The sequence below is a fragment of the Epinephelus fuscoguttatus genome, linkage group LG16 (assembly GCF_011397635.1).
Source record: "Epinephelus fuscoguttatus linkage group LG16, E.fuscoguttatus.final_Chr_v1".
NCBI classification, from domain to species: domain Eukaryota; kingdom Metazoa; phylum Chordata; class Actinopteri; order Perciformes; family Serranidae; genus Epinephelus; species Epinephelus fuscoguttatus.
The window spans coordinates 8,911,948-8,939,823 of record NC_064767.1 but is presented as its reverse complement, the minus strand read 5'-3'; the positions used below and the strand labels follow the sequence as shown (position 1 = coordinate 8,939,823).

The 27,876-nt window shown below is 39.1% G+C and overlaps 2 long non-coding RNA genes across 5 annotated transcripts in view; one reads left to right on the top strand and one right to left on the bottom strand.

Annotated features, from left to right (window-relative positions):
• Window positions 1-4,071, top strand: part of LOC125903305 (uncharacterized) — a 75,610-nt gene extending 71,539 nt beyond the window's left edge. For 3 of the 4 annotated variants that reach the window (XR_007451289.1, XR_007451288.1, XR_007451287.1), the window contains 3 exons: window positions 410-482; window positions 2,055-2,177; window positions 2,296-4,071. This is a non-coding gene — a long non-coding RNA (uncharacterized LOC125903305). The remainder of the gene's footprint in view (window positions 1-409; window positions 483-2,054; window positions 2,178-2,295) is intronic. The other variant, XR_007451290.1, reaches the window with a different exon arrangement.
• LOC125903304 (uncharacterized) overlaps window positions 1-27,876 on the bottom strand; it is a 120,512-nt gene that overhangs the window by 12,359 nt on the left and 80,277 nt on the right. Inside the window, exon 3 of the long non-coding RNA XR_007451286.1 lies at window positions 6,882-6,994. This is a non-coding gene — a long non-coding RNA (uncharacterized LOC125903304). The remainder of the gene's footprint in view (window positions 1-6,881; window positions 6,995-27,876) is intronic.

Below are 27,876 nucleotides of genomic sequence, written 5' to 3'. Positions count from 1 at the left end.
AACAAATAAATTTGACAGCTTTTACTTCATTGATACACGTCATGCAATTTTACTGTATTAGAAATGTTCGATTCCTCCCACGTCCCTTCTGATTTGTCTCACAAAGCAACCAGTGACTATAAGGACAGGTGTAAATAATAAAATTTATCATGGCTGAATTCCATTTATAGCTGCGTCAGTTTCAGGGTCACACCGTTTTTCCCAAATATTTTGCTTTGAAAATATCTATTGTACATACATGCATGTGAGTGTTGTGTTAGGATAGATTTAAAAAAAAAAAAAAAAGTGAAGCTGTGATTCGAGGTGGACGAACTCAGCAGAGCAAACTAATGACTTTAGAGTCGCAGTGAGTGATTTAATCTCCGTTGACTCCCATTTAATCTTCTCTTTCTTTTACATTTCACGGTAGAAGGAGCTCATTTGCTGACTGGGGAGATGGATGTGGAGATAAAGTGGCTGAGGCGGAGACCCGAATGAGAGAGGTGGGACATTTACCAGAAACTGTGATCTGCTTACATGCACACACACACACACACACACACACACACATACACACAGCTGTCAAAACAAGTCAAGTCATAAAGGCTCTTTTGCACAAGAGTTTTAGGAGAGAAAATTTGACATCTGCTGCTGCTTTTGTGCTTGATGTATGAGTGTGTGTGTGTGTGTGTGTTTGACCAAGTGGCCGTGTCTGCACTGAGCACAGGGCAGTTGAATGGAAACATGCTGCACTCTCAGTTTCCACTCACACATAAATGCGCACAGGCTCTCACACACACCCACACTTAAAAAAAAAACAAAAAAAAATCATGTCGCTGTCAGACAAAAAGCTTTGAGAGGTCTGCATTCAGTCTTCTTTTTTAAATTTAAAGAATAAAACCACAGCAATGACCAATCCTAGCAGACTGGTCTCTGCATTACATCTTTGTAAAGGTGCTGCTCCCTGCTGCATTCACTGACTGTGGAAGGCGGTCCTATCCTCAGATGACTTTAATCTGGTCTGGCAACTCATTCGACATTACATTAAACAGCCTTCCATGAACGATAAATTATTATTAATTTAGATTCATGTTTTTCCTTCCTCACACATTGCAGAAGTTCAAGAAGGCTGCAGATTTCTGGAAGAACGTTTAAGAGATTCTGTCAAACATACTGTGCATTGTAATTCCTTATAGTTTGACATTTTGGGTAATTTGCTTATTTCAGTCCTTGCTGAGTTAGTTGAGAAGCTCAATGCCACTCTCATGTCTGTATGGTAAATATGTTACCAGCAGCTGGTTAGCTTAGCGTAGCATAAAAACTGGAAAAAGGGGGAAACGGCCTCATTGATGTTTGTTTAATCCATACAAAAAGTATTGTAAACGGTAAAAACAATAATTTGTTGTTTAATGCAGCAAGTCCTTCCACTTGCATTACAAAATATGATATACATCAGTGCTCTTTAAAACAACATGAAACATAGATCTGACGCCACCATCGGCAAGATCATATCACTTAAACTGTTACAAATCACCAGTGAAAAAAATCTGTTTAATGCTGTGACAACACCATGGGACTGGTTTCGTTATGTTTAGGCACAAACATGACTTTGTAAGGGTTTTGCGTTGAGATCAGTACATGGTTAGGAAGCCATGATGTTTGAGCTTACAATTGTGTGCTGCAGGAATGAGTCCCAAAACCTGGAGACAAGTTAGCATCTTTGCACCTCTGGTTCCCTGATCTTGAAGTCGATGAGTTTTTTGAATGGGTTTTTAGTTAGATGTCTGAAATGAGGTCTGTGATTGACACAAGCTTTAAGAGATTTTCATAATTTGTGCAACGTGAAATATATCAGTAAATACCCAGCTCATGAAGTTCAAAGCTTTTACATGTCTCAAGAAGGCAGTTACAAAGAGGTGGCTAAATGAGACTGCAGAGGTTGTTGTGGACATTAAACATTATAACGCTGAACACGGAAACTCATCTACTCACTCGTCTGCCTTTACAGCCTCGTTGTCTGTACACTCACACTTGCAAACTATTTTAAGTCAAACTTAACTGCTTTTATTTGATAGGACAGCTACGGAATGAAAGGGGGAGAGAAGGAGGATGACATGCAGCAAAGAGCCGTGGATTAGAATTGAGCCTACAGCCGCTGCAGCAAGGACACAGCCTTTGTACATGGGCTGCTTTACGAGGTGAGGTAGTGGGCGCTTCAGTAATTTCTAATTGTAGTTAAGGTGTAAGGTTTGTGTGGTGGAGTTCGTTGATAGCCTAACAGTTGTTTTTTTTCCCCCCTCTATCTACTGCATTTAGGCTTCCATTAATGAAGATCTGACTCCCTTTCTGTTCTCTCTCTACCACAACTGTCAGCCTCATCCCAGACGAGGATGACAGAGAATACAGAGCACTGATCCAGGGCTGGAATCCAGTTCAGTGCAGGAAAACCCAAAAAGCTGGTGGTCTTCGTGACGGCTGACAGTAGGAGACTTAACACACTGATAGCTCTGTCCTGGGATGCTCCCTCGACCTGGTGGAGGTGGTGGGAGAAAGGAGAATGAAAGCCAAGCCAACCTCTGTTATAGACAACATGTCCTACCCCATGCAGGACACTGACAGCACCGGGCAGCTCCTTCACTGACAGGAGAGATAAAGCAGGTCCTTCCTTCCTGCTGCTGTCAGACGACGCAACCAACACTGCTCCCAGTGGACCACACACACTAAAACTGTGGACAATCAGTCATCACTCGTGCAAAATCTGTATCTGCATATACCAACTGTGAATTATCTATACTTGGTGCATGCAATAATGTAAATACTGCCGCTGTCTGTTTATCATTATATGTTGCTTTTAATTTGTGCTGCTTACAATGAACCACTCAGGTGCAGAATCAGTATTGTTAAACTGTGCAATATCTATATTTCCATCTGGTCAATGATGTAAAATCAGCCACAGTCTGTCTCTTTATTATATTCAGCTTCTTTCTGATGCTTCCTTATTATATTGCTTTGTGGTTTATACTGTTTGCTGATCACACTGCTCTGTTTTTGTACACTTTATTTATTTAACGTACTTATATACTGCTTTGTATTTTTTTCTGATGCTTCCTGTTTGCACTCTGTCCCTTTGCTGCAAATTTCCCCGCTGTGGGATGAATTAAGGATTATTTTATCTGATTATCTGTCTGAACAAATCATGCAGCACTCTTATTGCAGCTTCATTGAGAGGGGGCACATGTCTCCCACCATTTGTTCTCCCATCCATCCTCTCCACCCCTGCCCTTTAACATCACACATTACTTTAGCCTTTAAATAAATCAGACTGTACAACGCTTGTCAAGGTAGGGACGAGCTTGATTTATATTTTCTGGAAAGCCAGTATTTTTAAATGAGAAGATTTTCATCTGAAGGCAACAGTTGATTACATTTAGTGGCTTTGTTTACACGCCTGCAGTAACACCATAACTGCTGAGAGTCTGAGTAAGACTAAATGTGCTAATTATCGTCTTACGTTTGACATGTTGTCCTTGCAAGTTTTCCAACAAACTGACACACAAAACACAAGCTGCTGTAATTAAACGCATGAGCAACTTGCTCACAATTAAATTACTGTAATTTGACCAGTCTTAACCTGTCTGCACGTTCGTCAGAGTGCGCCAGATACTGGAGGTTACTGTGATAACACTGAACTCCAGCTGATGCAATAATCACAGTTGTATAATCAGTGTGAGGTTTATGTGCGTCCTGCAAGCTGCTGGGAGAGGTTTGCCTACAGGGTTGCCAGGTTTGCCAGAAAGGGATTTCTTGGTTAAGGTTAGGAAAAAATTGTGGTTTGGGCTAAAATGAACAAATTTTTCTGGCAGAAAGCCCTCCAGGAAAACTTCTCCCATGTGTATCCTCCAACCACATTTTTTCCCTTGTAACCTTGATAAAAGTCCCAGTTTTACTCTCTTAATGCAATGTCACTCCACCCTCATCTGTACTTTCTCTAAATGCTTCGTCAGCTCCTGTTAGCAGCTGCTTTATAGCTCTTGGCATCGCTTCAGTTGCCAGGCAGTCTCTGTCTGTGATGTATAAAGCACCAAACGCACATTTACATACACATTCACACCCATACTTTACACACACGGTGACGTATGAGCTTCTGGTGTTGACACTAGCATTTCTGCCCTGTCTGACGCCATGACACTTATATTATTGATCATTAGGACCCTGTGATGAATGAATGGACTCCACTTTAGCTAATTAATCTGCGCTGCTGCAGCTGCACTCACTGTCAGTCAGCCGGTATTAGAGTGTCGGCTGAACAGCTAAAATCTAAACGTAGATGAGAGAGGATAACCGAAGGAGAAAAGAAGAGTGCGCAACAGTTGCCAGAAGAAAGTGGTGGCTTTTCTGCAAACCACGAATATATTACATTTGCACATAAATACAGATTCTCAGGTGAACAGTCAGTCTGTTTGGAAGCTGATTCCTGAAGGAAAAAATTAAAAGTGATAAGGAACAAAGCCAAAGTGTCTCTGGACTGATAGCTCAGGCTGTCAGACAACTGGTTGGAGGACCTAAGACTGTGGGTTTGATCCTTATCAAGGCTAAGTGAATTGAATTTTAAAGGCTGCTGTCCAGTGGAGAAAGAGAAAGGCACCATGAAACACTGCTTGGAGAGTCTAAGCTTGAAAGTTCGATCCTTATTTGTGGCAGGTGAATTTTAAAGGCTGATGTCCAAAGGAAAGCGAGAAAGGTGCCCTGAAACACAGCTGAAGTGTGAACTCCTATAGCTCAGGCTGTTAAAAAGCTGCTTGGAGCGTAAAAGGTTGAAAGTTCGATCCTCATTCGTGGCAGCTGAATTTTAAAGGCTACTGTCCAAATGAAAAGGATAAATGCGCCCGGAGAAAAGGTCCCAGTGTGAAGGGTGTTGGTGGTGTGGTGTGGTGGGATTGACCGTGGCAATAAGGTGCCAATGGCCCAGAGTGTGGGTTCGAATCCTGTCCGTTGTCAGTGCCTGGAGCAGTCTCGCAGTAGTTGGGGGTTGAGGGGGCTGTGTCTCAGAGGTAAAAACAGGGGGTTATGCAACAAAAACTTGATTGAACTCTCAACTAAAGCTAGATTTATGGTTGTGCGGTGGTGTGTATGTGTCACTCTGCAGTTACACCTCCAAAACACTAGTCAGCAGCGGAGGTTTCTGTGAAGTGCTGTAAAGGTTAGTTGATTCAAAAGACATTAAACAGGGCTTAATAGAGACAATTTCAAACAAGTACACAAATCAGCTTCACTATAACTCACAAAGTTCACTGACAAAACAACTGTCTTATACAAAACACGTTCCAAACAAAGACAACATGCTAACATTATTAGCACAAGCTTATGGCATTTTACATTGTATAAATTAGCCTAGCAGCTAGCAATCTTTTCCTCTTCTCATCTAAAACCAGGGACACCACCAACATTTAACAAAGGTAACAGCACACAATTTGGCTCCATTACAACTCACAAGGTTCACTGACAAAACAACTGTCTTATACAAAACACGTTTTCCAAACAAAGACAACATGCTAACGTTATTAGCACAAGCCTATGGCATTTTACATTGTATGAATCAGCCTAGCGACGAGCAGAGATTTCCTCTGCTCATATGAAGCCAGGATAAATCACACACAAGACTTAAAATGCTATTTTAGTGGAGGCTTTACTGTCTTCACAATTTATTGTTTCTTATCTGTGAAATTAAAGTAAATGAAAGCTTTGTTTCCACTGAGGGAAATGGTTTCAGCTTACAGAAACAGACAGGAGGTCTGCGTCACCGCGACGCTTAGTTACAATTCTGGGGAGGTGCACGTCAGGCTACGCCGTAGGTTAGGCATACAGTTTAAATTAACTTTAAGGGCACAAGAGTGAAGTAATACAGAATGGCAAAAGTGAGTGTAAAACCCTTCAGAAAAAGAATCTAGAGATTCTTGAGAGAAGACTTGCAACTAAGTCGAAGGGAAGGAAGGGAGAAGAAAATCAATTAAGAGTAATTTGCAGCAAAAAGGGAGTATTTGAGACTTCAAGATGCTACAGAAACTACTGTCTCAATTACGTTATTATCAACCCTGCTCCATACTCTTTCTAGTATGCTGTAAATTACTCTTAATTGTTTTTCTGTTTTTTTCTACCTTCCCTTCAACTTAGTTGCAAGTCTCTAGATTCTCTTTGTGAAGGGTTTTACTCTCACTTTTGCCATACTGTACTACCTCACTCTTGCGCCCTTACTTCCAAGTTTCCAGATTATTTTTGCCTTTCGATTTTCCATTTAAACATCAGCCAGCTGTGGTGTTTTGTTGCATAACCCTGTTCGTAAAAACCACAGTATAAGTTGAAAACTTTTAAAGAACTCAGAGCATAGTATGCAGAGGAAGACATAGTTTGTGATTTTGGACGCCGACTGTGTGATGGATTTTTTTTATACTCTAACTGATTTTTAGATCTAGGCTTTCTAGATTTAGGTTATGACTAAGTGTCACCCACTTGACAGAGCTATTGAAATGATCATGACCTTTAATATTGACTGATTAAAAAAAAACAGATTAACCACAAAAAGAGAACTTGAGCAAAGCTGTTGCTGAAGAAGTGGCATCAGTGTGGGTTGGACAATTCTCACCGAGAACTAGAAACAAGCAGGCAACTGCAGAATTAAGGTAATGTCACGTAGGCTTGTAAACCACATTCACTGCAGGTCTGGGGCACTCCATGTTTTCAATGTTCAGGTCTCTTACTACTGCTATCATGTAAAACATCTAACTCCATCTCGCACTACTGACGCACAACTGAAACAACAGGAATAGTTAGATTTTGTCTGATAAACATGTTTGATACTGTCAACAAGACACTGATCAGTGGTTTACAAATTTGTAAACTCCTACCGGATGAGCTTTGCTGAGGTGGTTTCCCCACCGGTTGTCAGGATGGGTGAATGTGGTGGAAACCAGCCAGATAGTCCTGTGGTGAGACAGTTTCTCAATCCTGTGCCTGAGCTCTGCAAAGGAAGCAAAAATCCCCATTTTAACGAGCCATTTAGCCTTTTTTTTTTTTTTTTTTTTCAAACAAGCAAATACATATCCATATAGAGTGTACACATTTACCTCTTGGTTCAAGATAGTATCTTTTTAAATAAGTCTGATTGCATTTGCTTTTGCGCATACACAGAAACAGTGTGCAGCTGAATCAAAGCCCTACAGCAGCACTGAGCAGCGTGATACAGACACCTATAATTCTACGTATAAATAATGACAGCACACCTGTTTAATCTTATTGGACATAACATGTGTTTGTATTGTCCTTCATCCGACATTGATAATGTTCTGTAACAGGACTGAAGCATCCACTGTGTTACATTCAGCCACTGGCAAGTTTAAGGCTTCAAAGAAAATGTTGCTCTCTTTGATATTATAATTTTCTTCGGCGCAATATGATATCACAATCTTTTCGGCTGACTCATGACTAGCTCCACACACACGCACACACACAGCACACTCTTATTGAGAAATACCCGTTTCCGTACGGAAATAGCTGCGTGCATTTTTTAATGTGCATACGCAACCAGTTATACAACTGAGAACCACTGCTAATCTGAGTTTACAGGCAAAAAAATGTAACTTTTTCTCACGGTGAACTGGACTGACCCAGTTTCCACCCCTGCAGAACTTTTCTAACTTGAATACCAAGATGCCCTCAGCGCTGGAATCAATCTCACGTGTAGTGAAACCACTGAAAGATTCTGGATGACTACATCTTGTTTCATAATTAAGTGAAACATACATGTCAGATATGTCTGTAGGTGTTCAGCAGCATGTGTAGATCCAATTATATACTATATCGAAGTAAAAAGTCCTGCAACCAAAGCTATAGTACATTTTTTTATTTCAGTAAACCAGAAAATTTTTAAAAATCTAAAACAGGTCAAGATAATGTTTTCTCATCCAAGTAATTCCTGACAAAACAGATCTCGTTCTCTACGGCTGTTCAGTAATCTCGCAATAAGGCAATTGCTGGCAAATGTATCTGAATCTGCACTACGTGACCTCTGGCATCACTTTGAAAACAGGTATTCAACAAACAAGGTTAAAAAATATGCACTGAAACAAACACATGTGTTAAACTTTATGCCGTGAAATGCGTGAAATTTTTTAAACGGCGTAAAATAAATTTCACAAATTTCCCACTCCCACAGAGTTTAACCCTTCTAACCTGTCTACATGTTTCAAGGCCGGTAGAACTCTGGTTTTAGAGTCTGTGTCAAAGTGAAGTTTTTTTTTTTCCTTTTAGTGGTGTTTCTCACACTGAAGCTCACTCATCATTCACATGTGACACATGAGGCAATGTCTGAAAAGCGTCCCACACACAGCAGACAGATGCAAAGAGCCCTTTGTGTGGGCAGCGATTTAACTAAAGCTGAAGGCTGTTTGTGTGTGTGTGTGTGTATGAGTGTGTGTGTGTGTGTATGAGTGTGCGTGTATGAGAGAGAGAGAGACATACAGAGAAGGTGAAAGAAGATCTGATGTGGGTGGTCAACTTTTAGTCTGTCACATCTCTTATCTTTCATTTTTTAAAAGATATTTATTCAAATTCATTTCGGTGTTATTTATATCCTTTCATACACTTCTCATCTCCAGCGTGCAGCTCGGATGTTGTACTGCTGCAGTGACACAATTCTCCCTCGAGGATTCACAATAAAAAAAAAAACAAAAAAAACTATGGACTCACTGTCGCTGCAGTACAGTACAATTTTGGCTGCCATCCTGCCTTACATCTTTATACTAGCATACGGAGCTGTTCAGTGGTCACACTGAGATTTTTGTTTTGCGTTACCTCACAATATCTTGCGTTCCCTTGCAATATTTTCGCTGCAGTGGATAAGATGAAAATGACAGTGGCTGATAACGAACTTCGCACGTTCGTTACGCTGCATCTGTAACCTACAGGAGCCCACAAGCACGCAGTGTCAATAAATGAGCTTCGTGTTGGCCACTGTAATCTAAGAATTAGTGTAAGTTCACTAGATGTATAACTACGTCTACTGAGCAGTTGTACTTTATTAGCATACTTATAGCTCAGCTCAAAGTAAAATAAATTATCTGCTCCATACTGGGGCACTAAAAGTATTGTGAGGTTACACAAAACATATCGCAGGGGGGAAAGCAAACAAAAAAAATCTTGCTGTGACCCTTGGCAGGCTCCGTACTATCGCACATTTTGCACTGGAGCATTACAAGTTCCAAGTTGTTTCCATTTAAGATAAGATAAGATAGACCTTTATTGATTCCACAATTGAGGAATTCCAGTGTTACAGCAGTCAAGGGGAAAGAGTCAGATTAAAGATTTCAAAATTTAAAAACTTAAAAACTAGGCATGCAAAAAAAGTACAAAAAATACAAGAAACAGCAATAAATGATAATAATAATAATAATAATAATAATAATAATAATAATGAGCAGTGGATAAAAAGTGAGCAATGGACTAAGCTGACTGTCTGTGTATTTATTGTTCTTTATGTTCATTCTTAGATCCCTATTACGCTCCTGTTACATCCACACACATGTCCCCAGTGTCTCGCTCTCTCTTAAGTTCCCTGTACATTTTGTACCCGCAAAAAACATATTTACTGTAGTGCACTGTAATAAACTAGGCTTGAATTTCAAGTTTTCTTCTTCCTTTCCATCTCATTCTTCCGCTCTCGTTCTGTTTCTTCCCACGCTGTTGTGGACAGACAGTCAGCTGATGAAACAACAGTGCCTGGGGGGTCACTGTCTGCATCAGCACGCACTCTTTGTCACAGCTTTCCTACCAGGGACCTTGCATTTGAATGACTTTAACCTGAACTGTCATGAAACATAACTTTATCCTCAATTAACATTCAACCTAAACTTGAGATCTTGTACTAAATTTACCCCATGACAACAGAGCAAAGACTGCAACGCTAAATCATAGTTCATGCATACTGTAAAGGTGTGAAGTGACAGTGTGTTTTCACAGTGCTGCAGGGCGAGTCAGGTTGACTCAAGATGACGGAGGAAGAGAGGAAATAAGCAGGCTATTGTTCACTTTGCACCTGAAATCTCACAAAACAGACAGCAGGTTTACAATCACAAACTGTGAATGCTGTAGTGTAAAATCTCTTGAATCAGCTTTTTTTCCTGATTCATCAGCGTCTGCTGGTTGTAGCCGAATTTGTTCTTTCTTGCTACACTTGACAGTATTGATATGCTCATTGCATCAAAACAGCTGCTCTTATAACGCCACTGTCTTCTGTGAATTAACTTTTTTTAAGTTAATTTTTTAAAAAAAAGTAAGAATTATTTCTCAGCCCAAGCTCCAGCATTGAAGTGTGAAAACTCTTAATTATCACTGCTTATGTACTGCTATAACATCCATTAATGAAAAATAATGGTGAGAGTGATAACATAATTACTGCTATTACTACATGGCTCCCTGCCATCAGGGAGAAGGTTCCAGAGTCTTTGTGCCTGCTTCACCCGACTCATGAACAGCTTCGTCCGCCACGCTGTCAGGAAACTGAACTCCAAACCCAGCCCCCAGTGAACTGAGGCAATGCAGCCTGACACACACAAAACACACACTCACACAACACTATCTGGACTCTGGACTATGTTGTCTATATTAACCACATATTAACCTACTTTAATTTTGTTATTCAGTACGACTCAGTCAAAAGTGCCTTCAAACTTTAAAGCCCCACACCCAAACCTTACATCACGTAGAAATAGAGAACAAGCTTAACAAGCAGTCAGCCATCATCAACAGCTAGCTCAACGTTAGCTACAACAGCACTCTGTCATGTCCTCACAGTGAAGGTGCAGGGTTCAGACAACTTAAGCTGTGTGTAGAGATTTCAACAACACATAGGCGACAGTTATCAAGACCTAAATGCGGGGTGACACATTGTTACATTACAACAGCAAAACTTGCACCTGGGCACGTGAATGTGCACTTGGAGACTATCTAAGATTTAACTGGATGCTGTAATGTCCTTGTCAGGTGTGAAAATATCACCACAAATGGTCTGTTACTCTGTGAAGCAGAAGACACTGTAGCACTCCCCTCTCATGCAGATGTGTGATGTTGGGGATCATTAATTCAGGCACCAGAGCACAGAGTTCTGTAATGAAGGCAGCAAAAGCCTTGACGTCTGACACCTCTCTCGCAAGCTCCTCACTTGACCTCTGACCTACCTCCCTTATAACAAGACCAACTGATTCTTAAATATTAGCTTACCAGCGTCTAAAGTTAGCAGATAGGAACACACAACATATGTGACTACTATAGACTAAAAAACAACCCTCTGTCATCCTCTTGGAAAATTGCAAACAAGCCGTCCTCACATGGCGTCAGAGTAATGGAGCAATACTGGGATGAGTGAATATAATTGAGACAAGCACAACCAATTGATTAATATCTGTAAAGGTATATTATGCAGGAATTGTTGGTTACTGTGTGTAAACAATATTGCAGAGAAAAGCGAAGTGACTGCCAATCCCAGATTGACTCTCGTCCACAAATTTACATGTTTTTCTGCACTGTGTCCGTGATTTTGTAGCTTCCTCTTGGGTGTGTGCTGATTATAGTCTGACATATGGTTACTACATTTCTGTAAAGAGTTTTTAAATGGTTTCTTAGGGAAAATCATACAGAGTATATCTTTAAACTGAATATCTTTGAGTTTTGAACTGTTGGTCAGACAAAACAGGACATTTGAAGACTTCAACTTAAAATGAAGATTTTTTTCAGGCATTTTTTTTTTTACTATTTTCTGACATTTTATAGACTAAATGATCAATTATTTATTCAAGCAAATAATCAAAAAATCACAATTGGGGTCCCTTCATGTGTTATCTAGAGGACAGACTTAACCCACATGCCGCTGTTTTGTGCTATGGCCTATTCAAGTGCTGGAAAAAACATCATAGTATAGTATATCAAAAAATTCACAAGATGGTATGTCATAAAAAGTCACAGTAACGTGTGTCAAAAAAGTCATAGAATAGTATGTCAAAAAAAGTCACAATAAAGTATGTCAAAAAAAGTCACAATATAGTATGTCAAAAAAGTCATAGTATGTCAAAAATGTCACAGTATAATAAGTCAAAAAAAATCATAGTATAGTATGTCAAAAAAGTCATAGTATGTCAAAAAACATCACAGTATAGTATGTCAAAAAAAGTCATAGTATAGTATGTCAAAAAAGTCATAGTATGTCAAAAAAACATCACAGTATAGTATGTTAAAAAAGCCATAGTATAGTATGTCAAAATGTCACAGTATAGTATGTCAAAAAAGTCATAGTATGTCAAAAAATGTCACAGTATAATAAGTCAAAAAAGTCATAGTATAGTATGTCAAAAAAGTCATAGTATGTCAAAAAAACATCACAGTATAGTATGTCAAAAAAGCCATAGTATAGTATGTCAAAATGTCACAGTATAATATGTCAAAAAAGTCATAGTATAGTATGTCAAAAAACGTCACAGTATAATATGTCAGAAAAGTCATAGTATAGTATGTCAAAAAAGTCATAGTATGTCAAAAAACATCACAGTATAGTATGTCAAAAAAGTCATAGTATAGTATGTCAAAAAAGACATAGTATGTCAACAATGTCACAGTATGTCAAAAAAGTCATAATATAGTATGTCAAAAAAAGTCATAGTGTGCCAAAAAAAACATCACATTATAGTATGTCAAAAAAGTCATAGTATAGTATGTCAAAAAACGTCACAGTATATGTCAAAAAAGTCATAGTATAGTATGTCAAAAAAGTCATAGTATGTCAAAAAAGTCACAGTATAGTATGTCAAAAAAGTCATAGTATAGTATGTGAAAAAACGTCACAGTATAATGTCAAAAAAAAGTCATAGTATAGTATGTCGAAACGTCACAGTATAATATGTCAAAAAAGTCACAGTATAGTATGTCAAAAAAGTCACAGTATAATATATCAAAAAAAGTCACAGTATGGTATGTCGAAACGTCACAGTATATGTCAAAAAAGTCATAGTATAGTATGTCAAAAAAGTCATAGTATGTCAAAAAAAGTCATAGTATGTCAAAAACGTCACAGTATGTCAAAAAGTCATATTATAGTATGTCAAAAAAGTCATAGTATGTCAAAAAACATCACAGTATAGTATGTCAAAAAAGCCATAGTATGTCAAAAAACATCACAGTATAGTATGTCAAAAAACGTTACAGTATAATATGTCAAAAAAGTCATAGTATGTCAAAAAAACATGACATTATAGTATGTCAAAACGTCACAGTATAGTATGTCAAAATAGTCATAGTATGTCAAAAAAAGTCATAGTATGTCAAAACGTCACAGTAAAACGTCAAACGTCAAAACGTCACAGTATAGTATGTCAAAAAAGTCATAGTATGTCAAAAACGTCACAGTATAATATGTCAAAAAAAGTCATAGTATAGTACGTCAAAAAAGTCATAGTATGTCAAAAACGTCACAGTATGTTAAAAAAAAGTCATAGTATAGTATGTCAAAAAAATCATAGTATGTCAAAAAACGTCAGTATAGTATGTCAAAAAAGTCACAGTATAGTATGTCAAAAAGTCATAGTATGTCAAAAAAAATCATAGTGTAGTATGTCAAAAAAGTCATAGTATGTCAAAAACTGTCACAGTATAATATGTCAAAAAAAATCATAGTATAGTATGACAAAAAAGTCATAGTATGTCAAAAAAACGTCACAGTATAGTATGTCAAAAAAAGTCACAGTATAATATGTCATTAAAAATGTCATAGTATATATACACACATACTGAATGTGTGCATGTGTATGTCTTTGTTTATTGCTGTTAAGATCATTAAAGATACTATTGGAAGAAAAAAATAATCAAAAGATTAGTTGATAAAAAAAAAAACATAACTTGCAGCTCTATAATCTAGTTACTGAATTTCAAATTGTAATCCCTCACATGTATAATGCTGAAAGAAGTCAACTGAATATAACGCACTGAGTGGCTTCTCCTGTCACAGATTTTTGGTTTTCATGAGACCAGCCAGTAAATTCTAGCACCCCAAATCCATCCTGAAACCTGACTATAAATGTAGCAGAGAAATCTTTAATCTGCCTTCAAAGAGAGCCAACAGTATGATTCCTCTCTAAAAAATTATACCCGCTTTAATGAACCCTTTGTGGTGTTCATTAGGAAACCACCTGAGTTCTCCTGTGATCTCAATCTGCGGAGGTGCCAGTTCATCTACGACTTTTAACACATGTAAATTTTGGTACATGACAGTAATTTCCATCCTGTAAAACCTGTTTTGGCACATAAACACTCACTTTGTGAATCTGATTTAACATGACTCACGGCACGTGGAGCCAGAGAGCCGCGCTACCTGTTGATGTCCTGACAATGATTTAACTGAGGCATGAACCAGTCAGGTATCACTCACTGCTGTCCTGTTATTTCATCCACTCCCTTTTCATGCATGATGACATAACACAGTCCAATAACACAACAACAAAAACAACAGCCTCACAAATGCCAGTACAAACAGTACAGTACAACACAGTGCAGACAAACAAGCATAAATGCCTCACAGGGAAAGAGGATCTCACAGACATATTGGATTTCAAAATACAGGTGTTCTGTAGTTGCGTCCATCCTATTTGGTGTCAGTATGAGCTCCTGTTAGCTATATATCGTGTGTGTGTCAACAAGAGATATACATTACTCCACACTAGACACCCACCCTGGCACTAGACGCCCCCTGGCATTCACCTGCAAAATGCCATTCAAAGAGCAGCATACTGACCAGGAAGAGTCTCAAAATGACCAGAAACAGATGCAAAGAGACACTAAATGACTACAAAGTGACAAAAACTACCAAAAAAAGAAGCAAAATTACCTCAAAGACACACAATTTGACTACAAAGAGAATCAAAACCACAAAAAGAGGCATAACAACTACAAAGAAACACAAAGCAACAACAACAAAACGAGGCCAAAACCACCACAAAGTCTGCGTGTCTTGATCCTCTGTAGGAGAGTTGGCGGGGTCTTTTGCACATCTGTGTCCAGGAGCCGACTGTCTTGTAATCCGCCCGTGACTCAGCTGTATAAGAAGCTAGAGCCAGGAAGTGATTAGTATAGCTTACCATGAGGACTGCTAGCATGGCTCTGTCCAAAGGTGAGTGATCCCAAATAGTCCGGCACAAGAAAACACAACTTGACATTTCTACACTTTGCGTTTGGTGTGGAATAAACAAATAAGATCTCATCTGATAGAAACAGACATCAAGTAAAGCCACTATTTGATTTAGAAAAGCATACTTGATGCTTCTGGTGTTGCTACTGCCTGAAGTTCTCATGACAACAAGAAGAGAGGAATCACAATTCAGTGGAATTCAGCTCAACTGGTCTATGATTCATGACCTCCGCCTTCACAAATACATTTCTGCTGGAATTTCAACTCTTCAAACGATGAAGATATGACTAATAAGTACAACAGTAAAATGACACACAGTCTCCACAGCGATAGTCTCTAGGCAAAGTTATTCCTCCTAATGTGAACTGGGTTTACAACATTTGACAGTAAGTTTGGCTTTGTTGCATTTCAGGTAAAACTAGCAGATCACAAGCACCTAACAGAGAGTTTTATTTGTCGCATGCATCACAAGATAATGTCAAACATTGCACTGAGAAGTAAGTGTGTGTTGTTCCAGGCGAGACACGTGCTGAAGAGGATGCATCCTTTTCTACAGTAAGCTGAGGCTGTGTGCGAGCGCAGAGGCCTCCAGTAAAAATAGCATGTTGGCTGGTAAACAAAGCGGCTTCAAAAAGGAAGTGAGAGGTTTAATATCAGTGAGTCGCTGAGGCGGCAGAGCACAGGGAAAATCCAAAGTCAATGTGTTTCAATTCTCAGTACATAACCGTACTGTAACATATTTACATTTAGCTGAGGTTCCTATACAGGTCCCTGGCAATGACTACAATAATACAGTGATTCCTAGAACAGCAGCAAGCAGTGATGAGCCTCTGTGACTAAGCTAAAGATGTGACTGATATTCCTGGGAACCTGCAGGGTTCAACAATGCATATGTACGAGTCAGAGCAGTGCTGCGTCTTATCTGTACACTGGTACTGTCTCTGTTTACACCTCCATGTGCTGCCCACAGTTTTATCATCGCTAAACTTTGGACTCACACACTGTAACATCAAGACGATAGAGACAAAATATTACAGTCTGTCTGTTTTTAACACCCACTCATGTTCACTCATGTTTTCAGTATCTCTCACTTGATCATACTGTACATCTACTTATTGGAACTTAAAGGGGCTCCAAAGCAGTGGTTACAGTGGTTTGGCACTTTAAAGCAAACATGCAAGAGTAGATCTAAAACAGAAGAGTAAAAGTTGAATCAGCAGAGACTGTAGCCCCTTTTACACTGTCTGATTTTCCGTGAATGTTGGGCCGTTTTGCCGGCAAGCTGTGAGCGTTTAGACACACAAAGCTGGATTGGCGAGTTGATCCAAGGTGCCCATTTTTCCGCCTCGTAGGGTAGTCTTATTGGAGGAACCCTTTTAGTTTAAACAGACCGAGGCGGCCTTCCGCAACGGGAGGGGCTGTTGAAGACTTGTGGGAGGAGCTGTTGATGACGCCACATGTGTGAGCCACTGGCGGTGGATAAACAGGAAACAGCTGATAGCAGGAATTAGTGAGCAGCTAGTAGCAAGAGGGAAATGCAAACCTGACAGACACTGTAAAGATGAGCAACTGGGGAGACAAGGAATTGTGCGCCCTCCTTGTCCTCGCAAACAAAGAGGCCATTAACCGTCAGATGACGGGGACGGTGAAGAACGGGCCGACTTATGAGAGAATCGCCGAAGGACTGACCAGCCGCGCCTTCCCTCCCACGTCACTGTTACTTGCTCACGCCCCCCATTGCCCCGAAAAAGGCGCATTCTGTATAAACAAAAGTATGTAGGCGGCATTTTGCTGCACTCCCCGATTTTGTTTTTATACTGCCAATGCTGAAGGAAGACTGATTGGGATTTCCTGCAAATTTGCACAATTCCTGTTTAAAAAGGGCTTAAAATATATATTATATGGGTCAGGCTAAGAAGAAATGACCATTGGACCCTACATTTCCTATAATGCAACTGAATGGTGTCTTTTCATTAGACCCACACTCTCAGTCTTTAGCACTTGCGTGTGCAGTCACGCAGCCAGAAGGGTCCTACGACACCCACTGGTCTGTTAAGAACGTTGTGATCAGCACAGTAAATGGTCGTTAGCATCGGGAGCCGTTTCGTTTGGTTTCGCTTTCACTTTTGTGAGACTGCATGGTTAAATCCAGAAAAAGACATCATTCATTCGCTCATTTTCCATACCCACTTATCCTCTTGAGGGTCACAGGGGGGCTGGAGCCTATCCCAGCTGACACTGGGTGAGAGGCAGGGTTCACCCTGGACAGGTCACCAGACTATCACAGGGCTGACACATAGAGACAGACAACCATTCACACTCACATTCACACCTACGACCAATTTAGTATCAGCATTAACCTGCATGTCTTTGGACTGTGGGAGGAAGCTGGAGTACCCGGAGAAAACCCACACTGACACGGGGAGAACATGCAAACTCCACAATATATTCTCCTAAAAAAAAGTAAGACCCGGGATGTAAAACACATATTCAAAAAAACATTGACTCTTGGTTTTGCACAAGATACAAACCCTGTTGTTTAAGCCAGACATTACCTCAATCAACCTCCCTGTACTGACTTTCTTGGGTTTTATTCTAATGTTACGTCAGCTGGTTTCCTCTGTTTTCCACATAACCGTTAACACGTCCTTTCAATGTGCTGATTACGACATTCTGAACACAGTAGTCCTTCAACCCAGTGGTTCCGAACTGGTCCACTCTGAATGAGTTTGTGGAAAACACTCCATTTTGAAGTATGGTGCATTTCCGGCACAGAGCTTTTATTTTGAAATGCAGTTTCCTGCTGTAGAATGAGTGGATAGCAGGCAGCTTCTGCACAGAGACAGCAGACTAGCTCGATGACATGGCCAAATGCAAGTATGACACTGCACACATTAAACTGTGGACCTTGAACTACTGACTAAGGAGAAATCTGGACTCTGTGGCTGCACCAGTTGGGAATCACCGTTCTAATCCTTATCTATGACATGATATGATAACAGCTCAAAACACCCCGTCAATTAAGTGATAAACTGGGTGTCATAAGGCAAGTGTGTCTGACACTGGAACTAGAATTAACACCTTTTGGTTTTATGCCTCCGTCAACCAGTCGAGTTACAGCTTACATTCATGTCTGTCCACACTCACATGTAGCAGTGACGCTAGTCGATGTTTCAGCATATTAATTAATTCCAGTTAGACATTTGTGTGAAATTTTGTCATAAGAAGTGTATTAATTCTTCAGTTATGGCCAAAAACATGTTTTGCAAGGTCACAGTGACCTTTGACCACCATAATCTAATCAGTTTATCCTCGAGTCTGAGTGGACATTAGAGCCAAATTAGAAATTTTTCCCCCAAGGCTATCTTGAGATATCGTGTTCACGAGAAGGGGACAGATGGACAACCTGAAAACATGATGCATCCAGCCACAGCTGTTGCCGACGTGGAGATATAAAAATACCAACACGCAGTCCACTTGATGCAGACTTGATTTCTCCATCTGCAGTTAACTTAGCAGCCACAACTACCCTCAACAGCTTATAAAACTCGGGCTATTTTCTGAGGACGGGTAGTGGTAACCTTTTGATGTTTACGAATTTATACTTGAAAAATGTATCCTGGCAAACCTGTACATACACAGACAGATGTGTAGGAGAATAAGTTATATGTCAAAGACACAAAAATCCTGCACTGTGTCGACGCCGTACATTGCAGTGCATCAACCTTCAATAAGCATTAATAGTGACAACAAGTCCTCAGACAACATCCAGTATATACTGTTTATATGTTTCCAAAAGCAACAACAGAACAACAAAGTCAAGGAACAAAACAATCCACCGTCCAATTCTTGATCACTTAGATTAGTTATCCTGTGGAAAATCTAAATATATAGGAGAACTTATTGTCACCTCTATTTCCTGACAAAGGTTGTTGGACTGAAACGTAGCTATTCAGTTAATTTACTGCAACTGTTGGCTGTTTCTTTCATTAAAGCACTTGTGTGTGTTTATTTATCGTAAGCCATGTTTGTGAAACAGAACTATTAATACTTGAAAAATTAAAAAACAAAACAAAACAAAAAAAAAAAACACCAAGTTCAAATAAACACAAGAAGTTTGTGCTCTAGAGAAAGGATCAACACTCAGTGAAAAACCTAAGCCCTATGATAAGCTAATATGGCAAGGCTAAACTGCAAAGTGTCAGCGTCATTAAGTGTTTATTGCTTAATGAGGCTTGTGTGATTCACTTTACATGCACTACATTTGCACATATGTTCAGCTGCTGTCCTTGTAAGACATCCTGAAAAATGGAAATAGTCTGTCCCATTGTACTGTCAGCACTATTCACATAATGAACTATTTACACATGTAGCAAAGCACGGCACATCAGACATGGTGAGATCTATATTTAGTGTAAAATGAGTGTGACTGAGGGAGATGCTGGGTTTGGATTCAATATGTTAAAATGTACAGATATTCAAACAAATTCAATTTATGTTAAATAGTATAATGTAGTTCATGGAGGAGTCAGCAGTTTAAACCAGGTCAGGTTTAAACTGCAGCAGTCACGCCACGTCGTCTAAATGTTTATAAAATATGAAAAGCAAACATCAGCTTTTTGTCATCAGGCAGCTCAGTGTGACATGACGTGTTTCCTTCCTTCCTTCCTTTTTCATGTTGGGCAACAAGGACAAAAATTATAAAAATGTGGGAGAAAAAATGTGTAAAAGTATTATTATTATTATTATTATTATTATCATTATTATTATTATCATTATTATTATTATTAGCATGCATTTTGTGATGCCTTACAATAATTCTGGGACTGTGACAAAATATTACCAATCACCTCACTTGAACCACTGTATTTGTCTTCACCTGTCTGATACCAGTCAACAATGCATATTATGCTGCTCCCATGGTTGCTATGGTTACAAAATTACACAGTAAAGTCTTCAGCAGGATGCAGGTTATTAACTTCAAGCTCCGTCATCACTGTCACTTTACAACGTGTGTGTCAACGATCTAAAACTGACTGATTCAATGTGCGATATCAGCTCATGATCACACACACACACACACACACACACACACACACACACACACACACACACAGAGTACTGTTGTGAAGAGCCCTGTAAGTACTGATAGAATAAATATATAATATTAAGAATGAGTCAAGGTTGGGGTTAAAGATCTTAAGATGTTGTGGTGGCATATTCTACACATGACAATATTTGACTTTCAGGCTACAGACTGCAAACAGGTCAATATAACCCTCATCTAAGTTTTTATATGACACACAACACAAGGATAATGTAAAAATTTAAATCAGAATCACAGTGTGTCCTCTGCCTCACTCCTCACAGCCACAGACAATTGTGCCAGGAGGACAGCATGAAGCAGCGCCTGACACAGACCCCCGGCAAGCAACTCAAACTTAGCTGGTGCCACAGTCTGTGCTGCACACATCTGTTGCTGCCGCTGCCCACCAGCCCACTGCGACCGCTGAGTTCAGGTTTCTACAGCTGCTGACTGAGGGTCCGTCCCCGGAGCCACAGTCCACCCTCCCCTAAGTAGTCCACAGCTGCAGGGAGCAAGTTGCTGGGACGTAGCTGGCTTATTCATGTCTCCTTTGTGGACTGATAAACAGGAGACAGGAAGCTATCATGAAATTAGATTAAATAAATCAATGTATGGGACACACTGTATATGAAGCATGTGATCATCTGGTGGGGAGGGCTGCAGGACAGAGAGGGGAGAAGAGAGCTATCGGAGGAGGATGTGTTTTGTTTTGTTTGTGCGTCTTTCTTGCCTTTTCCAGGAAAAAAGGTAAAAGAAAAAACCGAGTCACTATAACATGATAAGTGACACTGCACAAAAGTGAAACTGAAAGTATAAAAAAGCAACAGTAAATAAAAAGTCTGCGTATGAGATAAATAGGACAAAAATCTTGTTACTATCATCAGGCCCCAGATCAGGTCGAGGCTCTATGCATTAGCAACAACAACAAAAAAAAAAAGCAACAACATAGCTTCTCCACTTCAAGACTATTTCCTGTAAAAATCCAGTATGAGGACAAACAAAAAATAATGTTTCGTAATATGATAAAAATTGGCAGCTTGTCAAATGGTGTAGGCCATACAGCACAGGAAATACACACACACACACACACACACACACACAAAAAGTTTTAAATGTCCTATTTTAACCCAAAGAGTTCTTTAACTATTGCGGTTTGTTGACATGGACATTACTTCCTCCTTGCTCGAGAGGGGGACCTACAGACGTCTCGGCTGTATGTGAAAAATAATCATTATTTGTATGTTGTTCTTTTCCTCTGACCTCATTAAAAACACATACGTATGAAAGCACTGAAGTGGTGACCGCCCACCCTTCACCACCAAAAACTGCGCATTTAATAAAGTTGACGACACGTGGAAATGACCATGATGCTCTATTATATCAAAAAAGAAAATATTCAATGTTACAGTGTGTATGTTGTGTGAGCCATGTGGGAACAAGTGCACAGTATGTTTTAAAATTCACACTATCGACAAAACTCTAATTATAGAGATCAAAATAGTCTCTAAACCTGAACAGGAGTAAGCCGTCATTTTCTGTAACAGACTTATCAGTGCAAGATCATGTCTATCAGCAGTTTTCATAAACGTAGGACGAGTATTGAAGGATCACAGTGTTGAGTATGTTCTGAGGTGTTAAAGACGGCCGAGGGACCCAAAACACAGCAAACATGATTAAGAACAAACTTTCAAAGAGCGTATCTGAAATATTCATGAGAAAAGAAAGTCAACAACACAGTAGTAAAAGCTAAAAACAAAGCTTAGTTCCTGAAACGCTGACTTGTGGGACATGTGAGGCTCACTTGACGTCAGCAGAGCATCACGTCCGTCCGACAGGATGAAACAGCGTCTCTCTGTGCTGCGCCAACGTAAGTGATTATCTTAAAGCATGAAATCTTGTCATGTGCCTCAAACGATAAACAGTCTCTGATTTGAATGTGTAAATGTCAGCCGGGATGGACGCTGAGCAGCGAGAAGAGGGAACAAGCTCTTTCACATGCATGCCTGCATGCAAATTAATACACACACACACCCCCACACAAGCTACATGTTAGTACATGAAATATGGTGCACACAGATGTACATGCATAAATACGTGCACATGCAGATGGATGGCAAATTAAAGAAAAAGTCAACATGAAGTGAATTAATGTCGCCACAACAAGCTTCACTGCTGCTCGACATCAATTCTACACATCAGTGAAACTCCACTGAAGAGATCGACAGCATTCTTCCACAAGATATTCCCTAAATTAATGTTGTGATCGAGGTGGTAAGCACATTAAATTAGGTCGAGATCTGGTGATTATGACAAGCAATAACATGACTCATATAATTTTCATACCTATCAAAACATTCAGTGATCCTGCATGCCCCGAATAGAGGAGTCTGAATTCAGTGGGGTTGCAAACTGCTATAATTTCCTCTAATATAATTCAACTTTTCACTGTCATATTCACATCATTTTGTCCAGCTAAAAATAAATGTGTCACAGTTTTTACGGTAAAACTCGAGCTTGTTGTGTCTGACACTGGGTCAAAGTAACCACCACTTTGTTTGGCTAATTAGCCGACAGGAATATATGTGAAAACAAAAATTAACTAGGAGTAACAGCGGGTCAAAACAATCCACTCATCCTGATTTTCAACCCAGTGATTTTAGTGTGTAGTGTGTGCAGAATTTTCCTTTGTCACCCGCCTGTATCTGCAGATAAACAAGAACACACACACACACACACACACACACACACTTACAGAATCACATGCACAGCCAGAAATAAATACACACGTGTTGGCATATGTGTGTGCACTGTGCACATAATAATAACAATAAAATTATTATTATTAGTATGAATAAAAACTGCATACACATTATGCATACATACTCTATACAAACACAATTACACATGTACACACACCACCTACGCCTACTGACAAAAATACGTACGTGTATACACAGATTTGCACAAATTAATGCATGCAAAACACACACACTCACACACAGCTGAGAAAACACCCACTTATAGAACCACACGCAGACAGAAATAAATGTACATATTAACACACGTAGGTGTAACGTATGTTCACACATATTGGTAGAATAATTACATATGCACACACACTGTAAACACACATACATGTGGACAAAGACATGGAGACACATAATGCATGTAGAAAGACAAACTGGCAAAAGTATGACATGTACAAACACATAGTGTATGTACACACACAACTGCAGAAGTACACACACTACCAGAACCACACACACAGTCAGAAATAAATGTATATATTTCCTATGCAAATACACAAATAGACTCATTCACACATATAATTGCAAAGTATATGTAATAATTATATATACATACACATTGATAAAAGACATACAAATAAATGCACATTAACACAGTACATACACACACACACACACACACACACACACACACACACACAGAGTACAAATAAATCCACATAAATACTGTTTGCACACACACATTTAATTCAACTGTATGTAGACGTACACTCACAGAAACACACACTGTCAGACACAACACACGAGTAGACACAACATATTTACACACTTATGCATATGCGCACACACTATAAACACACATGCATCCTGACAAAAGACATAAACACAGCTGAATCACACACACAGTCAGAAATAAACACACACAAGCACACATATGTTCCTGCACATATAGTAGTTGTATTATTATTATATATGTAATAAGTACACACACATTTGCAAACATGAGCATGTGCACACTGTGTGAAAATACATGCAAATAATTATTGTATGTACAAATACACACTCACACAACCCCAAAAGCAACATATACAAAAACACACATACCACATACATAGATGGAGATCTAAGCAGATATACAGTACAGTATATACCCACACATTGTATGCACAGACTGAAATATACACACAGATCAATAGGTATCTGTGTACATAAACACACAGACACACTCATGCACACACGGAACAAGTTAGTGAGATGATTAGTCAAACAGTCGTTGATGGCAACAAAGTGATGCCACCCACGGACTCAGAGCACGCAACACTGCCTGACTGAAACCATAAACATGTTTATATTTACTCATTGTCTCCTTTTAGATTAGTGTTTGACATTTAATATCTTAAACTAACCACTGAGCAGACAAGCATTGTCAGAAAACCCCTTTAGGGAGAAAATCAGGGTCATAATTTGGATTGGGGATTAAATTTAAAATGAGTAACAATGTCCCAACTGCAGAGTCAAATATAAAATACAGTAACAACTGTACTGGAGCTTTTTATAATTTCCTGAAACAAAAATAAAATCATAATACTAAAGGAAACATTTGACTAATCACCTGGATAATGAGACAAAGAAAAGTCACAATAATTATAAAGCTCTTTGACAAAATGTCCCAAATTTAATTTCAACACTATGGTTAAAATGCCAAACTGCATTTGAGTCATCAAAAAAGGAAATGTACTCAACACCACGACAATCAAATCAACAACAAGAGACCAAAACAATCATCCAGGATCATGAATTAAAGTGCAACCACAGTGATCGCAAGTGGGTCATCAGTAAAAGTAAATATTGTCAACACTATACGTACAGGACGCGCCGTGCAATATTGTTGGTGTCATTTTGAAACTGCTCGTTTCAGTCATGAACAAGAAAGGCATTATCAAACAGGCACGTATACGACAGGAGATGTGAAATAGAAAATATAATAAACATGCAAACGCTAGAGAAATACTAAAAGTGAGTCAAACGGTGTTTTTAGATGACTGTGTGATCCTGTAAATTATCACTCTGTGCTCCCAACAGCAGGATTTTCACTTTGAACTTGTTGACAGCAGTTAAAAAAAACACAGCACCCTGATAATATTCAGCCACCCTCATTTCACTCTTTTTTTTCTCTTCTTCTTCTTCTTTTTTTTTTTAAACGTGCATTTGTTGTTGCTGAAAAGGTTAAAAGATTTTTTTTTTTTCCAGTCGAAACTGAGTGGGTTGTCAGAGAACCGAACATTTCACAAGGCAAATTTCCCCTGGTGCTCTGGTAATATTATCACTCCAAAGCATCATAGTTTCAGTATGACTTATGGATTTATTTATAAGAAGAAAACAAGTCTGACACCAATTAACACAAAATATACTCACAGGTTATGTGTCAGTTTGAGCAGCACATTTTGAAACTGACACACATCTTGAAAAACAAAATTGACATGAATAAATGTCATGTAAGAGTCTCGGTATCTACCTCACTTTCAATATGACCAATCATTTTGTAGAAAAAATTAAAGTGTGGCAGGGTTCATATTGTAGAATTTATATTGTTTAATTTAAAAAACAAGGTTAAAATAAGTTGCAGTACGTTTAGGAGCTATAATTTAAATGTCAGAGTGGAAACACAGTGCTGTAATATTATCTAAGACACTAAAACTGTTTTTAAAGCAATATTAATGTGAAGCAGGGCACTTTCAGAGGTGTAGATTGTAACCTATAAAAGAAAATAACCGTTTACTAACATTTAACACCACTCCACCCACCACTCAGAAGTTTATATGTCACCTTTAAAGGATCATCGATCAAAGTAATTCTCATTCTGATTCAGAGTTTCACTATTACTGCAAGTTTTATTTATTAAAAAACACAAACCCGAAGCAAGCAAACCACGCTCTGTGCACAAGTCGAGCTCCAAATAATTACTTAGCACTCTTTTACACACCAACATCAGCAGTTCAACTTTGCTGTTCACACTCTGACACCGTGAGGAACGTTCAGGGGCCTGTGACTAAAAACACCAACCAGCCGACTACAATTTTCTAGAGTCCCACTAAAGGAGTAAACACAAAGTCAAATCAGAACTAAGGTGGACAATTTTTCCCCAGACAGCAGAGCCTGGGTTCGTCTCTGTGGGATGTAAACAGCCGTCGCTGGAGACGATCGTCCCACCGACCTATTTCACAAAAGCACCCTGAAAAACATGACATAATCCAGCATGACTGTGTCGCCTAAAAATATGATGGGGAGTCAGATCAGCTTTACTCTGCGTCTTTTACTATCAAAATTAGTCAGAGAGCAAAGGAGAAGACGTCAAGGCTGGGCTTTGATGCGATCAAGCGCGGTGTGTGCGTTTCAAAAAGTGAAAAGGAAGCTGAGAGGATGAGAGAACGGTGGGTAGAGGAGCTGAAGTGCTTTTCCTCTTTCTCTGACGCTGGTATTTTTAAGTTGAAAGACGGGGAGAAAATGAAACAGAGAAGGGCGAGAACGAAGCAGAAAATATAACAGGAAGGAATAAAAAAAGCAAAGGAAGATTTAACACAAATTAAAGCATTTGTAAATCTATTTATTTCTAAATTTGAATAAATAAAAACACACTTAAAAACAGCCCTCATTTGTCTTCAAATCAGTTTGAGAAGATGAGCTCAAATTTACTGTGCTCCATTTTTGTGTTAAGAAAATTTTAGGTGGAGAGACAGACTGAAAATAAAAAGAAAGCAAAGTGAACAAAAGGGGTGTAGTTGAATTTTAAAACAGGTAAAACTACCGAAAAGAAACGTGGGAGTCTTTTGATGTATGTGCTAAAAAGGTTTGTCATAAATTCTGCATTATTTTCTTAGTCATAGTTTAAATTTCACTCTGCAGCGTTAGTTTCTAAAACGTGGGTTCAGTCTGAATCATGTCACCTTTAATGCATCATCGATCAAAGTAGTTCTCTTTTTGATTCAGTTTCACTGCGAGAGGAGGAATAGAAAAGTCGCCTTTTTCTCTCTTTTGTGTGCTTCTGAATGTTTTGAAGCAGAAACAACGAGAGAAAAGTGAAAGAGAGACATGAAAAAAAGGAGAGAAAAGAGAGGCACGTTGGTTACATTGTGGTGCGTGTAGACCTGCTGCAAATAACAGCTCAGTTGACAGAGAAATGTGGGAGGCTGCACAGACACAGAACAAAAGTCCGTAGGAGAGATGTGGCCTACAAACACTAACGTCTCCATTTTGAAGTGAGATGTGAAAACGACAGCACCATCTGTTGAAAGTGTTGAAGTGGTGAGGAGGGAACCAATTATAACCAGGCCTCAGACACCTCCACACTAACTGAACTTATCTTGAGATAACTACAGGAGTACAAAAATTATTTCTTCTGCTTTTTAAAAAAATATAATTGAAGTCTCTCTGGTGCATCATATACATCAGCTGCATTGTTTCCTAAATAATTATATAAATCAATTCATGCAGTAAAGGTGCACATAGTGATTTGAGTCACATCAAATCATATGGTAGATTAAGGACTAAATCAAGTGGTTTGAACTTTACACATTGTGACTAATAACACGTCCCGCCTGAATGCCAGTGGTGTGAAAAGAGACGCAGAGAAAGTCAAGCTCGGAAAAACTACGTGGAGAAAGTGCATGAGTAATTCTAACCCCCCGCCATCATGACGCCCTTGAGCAAGGCACTTAAACCCCAAATCATGTGCTACATATGTTTTGACACTGTTGGTCTGCTGTTGCTGCGGCAACTGTCACAATACAATGTGTTTAAATGACTGTCAAGCGTGGCGTTGCTGCAAATCTGGAAACTTTGCCGGG